This window comes from Sinocyclocheilus anshuiensis, unplaced genomic scaffold (assembly GCF_001515605.1).
Source record: "Sinocyclocheilus anshuiensis isolate Anshui unplaced genomic scaffold, SAMN03320099.WGS_v1.1 scaffold1151, whole genome shotgun sequence".
In the NCBI taxonomy this organism is placed as follows: domain Eukaryota; kingdom Metazoa; phylum Chordata; class Actinopteri; order Cypriniformes; family Cyprinidae; genus Sinocyclocheilus; species Sinocyclocheilus anshuiensis.
In genome coordinates, this window is record NW_015548202.1 from 225567 (window position 1) to 232941 (window position 7375).

The 7375-nt window shown below is 34.8% G+C and overlaps 1 protein-coding gene across 1 annotated transcript in view; it reads left to right on the forward strand.

Moving 5' to 3' along the window:
* The first annotated feature begins 22 nt into the window (after positions 1–22).
* The window catches only part of LOC107653363 (zinc finger and BTB domain-containing protein 7C-like), a 30342-nt gene continuing 22989 nt past the window's right edge, over positions 23–7375 (forward strand). The window contains exon 1 of the mRNA XM_016440059.1: positions 23–196. The gene's annotated coding sequence lies outside the window, so the exon portion shown is untranslated. The remainder of the gene's footprint in view (positions 197–7375) is intronic.

A 7375-nucleotide genomic window follows, 5' to 3' on the forward strand; every position in this document is an offset into this window, starting at 1 on the left:
CTCTCTCGCTCTCTCCCTGATTCACGACACACCTTCTGTGCAAAACGCAACTCCTCTGCTTATCTCTCTCCCCCTGTCGCTCTCTTTCTCTCTCGTCTGTGTTCACTTTCACATGTTTGAGTCGGAGGATAGCAGTCTGTTTCCTGACACGCAGAGACTTCTCTCCAAGACGCAACTCCGTCAGCAACACCTAAAGGTCAGCAACCACTACTGTCTCTCTCTCTCTCTCTCTCTCTCTCTCTCTCTCTCTCTGTAAGTTTGTTTCGATTGCTGCCTGTCTGACTGCTCCATCACTGTCTGTGGTGAAATGTAAAGGGTTGGCATTTGTTCACTCGTCTTGTGCATCTGTCACTTTTCAGAGTGCATGTAAAGTGCACTAGACAGCGTGGGACCCCCCCACCCCCTCGTTCTCACCGTCTCTTTAATTAGAAAGTCTAATACAGTAAAATGAGCTGACAGGTCAGGGACAGGGGTCTGATGCTATCGCAGCATCACTCAGTGCTGCCCTGCAAGAGAACTCGCGTTTTAGACGAATCCTGCGACAAACATTAGCGATTACGCCATTACAGCAACTTGACAAAAAAATGCGTGAGAACAAAAATCTAACTGAAAGGGATAGATTATATAATAAGTAAAAAAAAAAAATTCACACTTGTTTTCGGTTTCGAGAATGTTTACTTTCAAATTTAATGTTTAAAACATAAGAGTCTGATCAGAGTCAATATACGAGTAAAAAAATCATAACTACAAAATTAGTAAAAAAAAAAAAAGAAAAAAGTATGGTATTACCACAGTACTGTTTTGTAAAGGGACATATTATTGCATATTTATAGGGAAAAATATAAACATTCATCAAAAACTGACTATGGCACATTCAACGAAGACTATTATTAACTAAATCAATTTCATAATGATTTCTGACATTTTCAAACTGTAACGATGCATATATATGTGTGTGTGTGTGTGCATGTGTGTGTGTGTGTGTACTTGTTTATGCTACTTTGTAAGGACCAAATGTCCCCACAAGGATAGTAAAACCTGACATTTTTGACATTGTGGGGACAGGCCTGCGGTCCCAATGAGGGAAAAAAATATTAAAAATAGTAAATGATGTTTATCTGAAAGTGTAAGAATGCAAACAGGTTTTCTTTCAGGGGCAGGTTTAGGGTTAGGGGACAGAAAATATCGTTTGGTCAGTATAAAATTAATAGAAGTCTATGGAAAGTCCCCTCAATTCACAGAAACAAACGTGTGTGTGTGTGTGTGTTTGTGTGTGTGTAAATATATATATATATATATATATATATATATACACACACACACACACACACACATAGATAGATAGATAGATAGATAGATAGATAGATAGATAGATAGATAGATAGATAAAAAACACTCAATAAATATATGAATCAATATAAATTTAAAACTATTACTAGTTACTAGATAGAAAATAAATAAATACATAAATGTATGTTTCTGTTTGACCTGCAAATTAAATTAAATTAAATATAATATATTATTTACATTATATAGTAAATATAATGTTTACATATTTTAATGTTGCAATTAACTTTAAACAGTATTTTCTACTTAAAATAAATCAAGTGTAGGTAATTGGCTTATATTTTGCCATTCTCTGACTCAGAAACATTATTTGTGATGCTTTATGGTATATTAGAATGACTTGCACTGTTTTCAGAAATGAAAAGATTTCAGATGAATCTAAAAATTTAAAGTGAACATTCTAATGAAAAAAAATTTGATTTTTTTTTTAAAACGTGTTTTCACTATCTGCTGTGACTTTTATTTTGTGTGAACATGTCTAAGACGGAATACAGGAAACATCATTCATCTGCTCTCTTTGTGAACATAAGCTGAGACTCGATCACTTCAGCTAAGCGCAGAATGAATCCGAGGGCTTAAAGATTGAAATATGCACTCAGGCAAACTGTGTGAATACAGTATAGACTTCTCATTAAAACGACACAGAGAGAGGGGGAGCTTTGTTCGGGGTGGTCAGGGACACAGTATATCAGGTGAATGGGCAGATGACCGCCGGTCTCAATTATTCATTCATTTTAATTGTGGCTGTGACGGGTACCAGATTTCCTTTCAATGCCAAGCAGCTGCTTTCAGATCCATCACGGCGTGTTGCAGCAGCACTGATTAACCCCACGCCAACAGGCCATGATTACATAAAAACTCCTGTGTTTAAAACTCACCGTCACTCTTACACACTCAATAGAGCGAGAGAGCGAGGGAGTGAGGTTATGCCGGGATACACACCACGCCTTTGTCTGTCGAGTCACTAGGACAAGGTTTATCAAAGTTGAACCTGATCCGAAGCAGTCTTTTGTTACATGCCAGATACTTTTACACTGGCGTGTTCTCAAACACTGGAGAGTGCGCTGCGCTCCGTGTGCTCTCACTGCGGGAGGGTGTGGGAACGAGGGAACCAGAACAATGATCTGGATCTCAGCACGGTTCTAGATCACTGCTGGGTACGTTACCGTATGTCCTGCTCAAAACACACACACACACACACTCGCACGCACAGAGATACTCCTCCTACAGACACACACACACACAGCTCAGAACAACATTTAGTGTTCAAAGTAACTTAACTACACATTTCCATAACAGTAGAACATTTAAAAGGTCAAAATACTCACACAGTGGTGAGAATGTATGTACACTTCTGCTCAAAGAGTAAGATTTTTGAATGTTCTTGAAAGAAGTCTCTTCTGCTCACTGAGGCTGCATTTATTCAATTAAAAATATGGTAAAATCAGCAATATTTGAAAATATTATTATTATTCATAATAACTGTTTTCTATTTGAATACATTTTAAAATGTAATTTATTCATGTGATGCAAAGCTGAATTTTCAGTATCATTACTTTATAGTGTCTATAGTGTCATTCTAATATGCTGATTTGCTGCTCAAGAAGCATAATCAACGTTTCTGCTTAATATTTTTGTTTAAACTGTAAAAATGTATTTTTTTCAGGATTCTTTGATGAATAGAAAATGCAAACGAACAACATCAAAACATTATAAATTACTTTATTGACACTTTTGATCAATTTAATGTATCCTTGCGGAATAAAATATACATATAATTTATAATATGTAAGACGATGTGGTGTCGCATAGAGACTCTTTTCATCTTTAGCAGGTAATATTTTTATAAAGTAATCTTTATAAACGTGTACAAACGTATTATTGTACAAAGTACGAATAATGATCAGAATGGTCAAGTAAAGAGAAAAAAAAGAGCTTCTCCTCAAAAAAAGAGAAAGCAATACAAGAGAATTTATCTGGTTTGCAACATTTTAGAAAGCAGAACTAAATGGGAAAAAAATAACAAATTTATTGCTAACACAGACAATTGATGTCCTCCATATATGTGCTAGTTTCACTATTGCAAAAAAGTGCCCCCAAAAGTGAGATAATTTAATCATATCTATGCACCATCTCTATCGGTGCTAGTTTCATTATCACAAAATAAACCCCCTTCAGGCTGATACAAACCCTCACATCGGGGTCTGGGTTAATTTTGTGATAATGACCAGCTGATAACCACTTACAAAAGAGAAGTATTTTAGTTCTGATGGACAAATCTGTTCATTTGATTCAGTTAGTGAGAGAAAAACAAATGTGTGGTTGGTTTGTTACTAAATAAATAAGTACAAAAATTTTACTTTCAGAAGTATAACTTGGAGTCACGCTTCTTCTATGAATGCATGAATGCCAGTGTGTTAATAAGCAGTGAAGCAACCTAATAAGAAGAGTTTGACCACTTCACAACCCAATGAGAAAGTTAGGGGATTCACATCCGCTCACACAACTTGTTTCTGATGACACAGCTGCCCGACACACTCAAACAGAGAGTCAAATATGTCTATATGTCATTTTCCTTCCTCTCTCTTCATCTTCAAAAAAAGCCTGTGTGGTGATTTGGGTAAAGCTTATCGTTCAAAGCATGACGAATGTCCTGACCTCACCTTTACACACACAGAGACAGTTAACACTCACTCTGACAACGTTCTGACATGAAAAACCAGCTATTAAACACCTCACATCTGATGAATTCAACAGTTTACAATGGATATTCACAGCCAAACGCCCCATTACCTGACGATGATGTCATAGCATGCTAATTTTAACAACAATTCAGCAGGTCACATGGTCATGTCATTTCTAAAGTCCATCACTATGGTCACGGCGAGTGAGCCGAGCCGCTATTTATACACTCGGAGCACTGCGATTATATGAACTTTCTTTCAGAATTCAACAGGTGTTTTTCTTTAGCAGCTCCTACACATCACATGACTAATCGCCCATCACAAACAGGAAATTAACCACAAGTTTGGGTCAAAGGCTTCAGAAAGGAGAAAACGTTTTATGCTCATACAATGACTCCATACAGCTCATCCGTTCCATATAAACTAAACTGATGATCACTTCGTCAGAATCACAATCTGAACTTGGCATTCTACAATTACTATGTTTAACTAAGCTTTACTGTTCTATAACTAGACTTTACTTCACAAAAATACAACCAGACTTCTTGTAATAATACTTTACTCTTCTATCATTAGACCATGTTACAATGATACTTTACTGTAACAAATTTGACTATAAACAAATTTTATTAGACTTACTAGAACTAAACTTGACTTTATTACTAGACTATACTAGATCTATAACCAAACCTGACTATACTATACTATATATTCTGTTCTATAACTAGAGTAATCTATAATAGACCACACTAACCAAACTTCATAGACCTAATATTTACTGTTTTATCACTAGACTAAACTAGAACTATTCTATAACCAAACCTGGTTACTTTATTATTACAATAATCTATATGTACTATAACCAGATTTTTTAGACTATTGCAGATCATACATTACTGTTCTATCATTAGATTGTACTTTACTATAACCAAACCTAATTAGATTTACTATAATCTGTTCGATATCTAGACAAAACAATAACTAGACTATACTCTAACCAAGTTTTATTAGACTATTACTAGAGTTTATTGTCCTAAACAAATGTTATCATACTTTACAAACTCTTCTATATCTAGACTAATCAACAACTAATTATACTATAATCAGTGTTTTTAGACTATTATTGAACTTTACTGTTCTATCACTAGACTGTACTTTATTATAACCAAGCTTGATTAGACTGTGAGTGACTTGATTAGACTTACCAATAACTAGACCAATAACTATCAAATTTTAATAGATTATTAAACATTACTAGATTATACCAGAACCATGCTGTCTACAATCATACCTGATTAGTTACTATACTATAAACTTTTATATATCTAGACTAACAAATACCTGGAATATAGCCATTTTTATTAAACGTACTATAACCAAATTTACTGTTCTCTCACTAGATTAGACTAGAGCTATATTATATTATGACCAAATTGGATTATACTTCAAGTTAATACTATAAACTATACAACTGTGCTATAACTACACTAATAATACATAGTATAACTATTCTATTCTACCACTAGACTATAACTAGATTAGAGTTTACTATAAATGTTATGGTTCCATAACTACATTATACCATCCTATACTCAAACTTTATTAGATTCTATTATATTAAACTTTACTTTACTATACTAAATTTAACTTTAGTATAACTAGACTGTAACTCTTTATTTTATATGGTAGCACTTTATTTTACAGTCCTGTTCCGCATGTGCATACTATGTATTTGATATAGTAATTATTACAATAACTGGGTAATACCTAGGTACTAACCATCAACCTAATCCTAAACCTAACCCATATGGTTAGCATATATTATCCAGTACTTTCTTACAGTATAGGTAAGAGCACAACACGTACTGTAAAATAAAGTGCAACCTTTTATACTTTATCATACTATACAATACTACACTCAAACTTTATTAGGCTTCACACACTTTAACTAAACTTTACTGTTTACTGTAGTTAGACTACACAACTAAGCATTACTATCCTGTACTGTCAAGTCTATCCTAAACTATAGCTACCTTTGTACGGTAACATAGTTTAGTTTCTTTTAGCTGATGCATCTTTCTTTTCATTTAAGCCTGATCTGGTGTGATTTCATCTGAACACTTTAGGCCCATGTGTGTGTGTGTGTGTGTGTGTGTGTGTGTGTGTGTGTGTTTGAGTGATTTCCTCTGGTCTTCTATGAAAAGTGAGAGCAGCTGATTGGGGAGCATTTAACCTCCTGTAGGTGTTTCCTGTGTGAGAAGAATCACTGTAACCAGGGGCAACTCCAGACTCTCTCCTCTCTCTGTTGTTGTGGGTAAATTACAGAAACACACACACACGTTTGACATGATGACACACACAGTATTGAGGGCGATGCACCACAACACACGTTTACGTAGAGAGACCGAGCTCTGTCAACCACACACACACACACAAAGAGAGGAAAGCGGGCCGTTTTGTAATGTTGCTGTAAGATTTAGGTTTTGAAACTGGGTCCACCCACTGGTGTGAGGAAAGAGGAGAGGCACAGAGGAGGGGTGTAGGGAGAGAAAGACAGAGAGAGAAATGAGTGTGTGGGCTATCACTCACTCACTCTCAGTTTAAAATAAGGACACATTGATCCACCCACCCCAACATAACACACACACACACACACACACACACTCAGACTGGAGCAGATACCGCAGCAGAAGAGTTTAGGTATCACAGCGGCCTGAAGGACTGACAGTGGGGTTGTAATGTGTGACAGCAGGAAGTGCACATGATTGAGGAATCATCTCAGAGTTTGGTAGCTGCTGGTTACAGTGTTGTGTCTGGATATTGTTCACGAAAAATGACTTTCAATGGCTGATACAATAGCTTTAGAGAAGTCTGGCCGATATACAGCTAATAAACAATGACAAAAGTTCATATTAAATATATTAAAATGAAATAAGCACACTTTACACAATATTTATTCCAAAATAGAAGGAAATGTCTTGGCCTGATGGATAGTGCACAGGCTTAGCAACCCAAATTAGTTCTAGCTTGGGCAATTTTTCAATACAGTTCCCCATTTTTGTCAATTTCTGTCTTATTTCAGTCTGTCACCATCAATCAAATGAAATGTATTAATGCATTTATAAATTATAAAATATATAAAATATTAAATTGATGTGTATATGTATATATATATATATATATACACACACACATACATATATATATATATATATATATATATATATATATGTTTTTTTATATTTTAAAAATTAATTATTAAATTAATAAGATTTAAACATTAATAAGCAAATATTAAATACAACAATGTATGTGATTTCAGAACAGACATATGAGGAAAATAT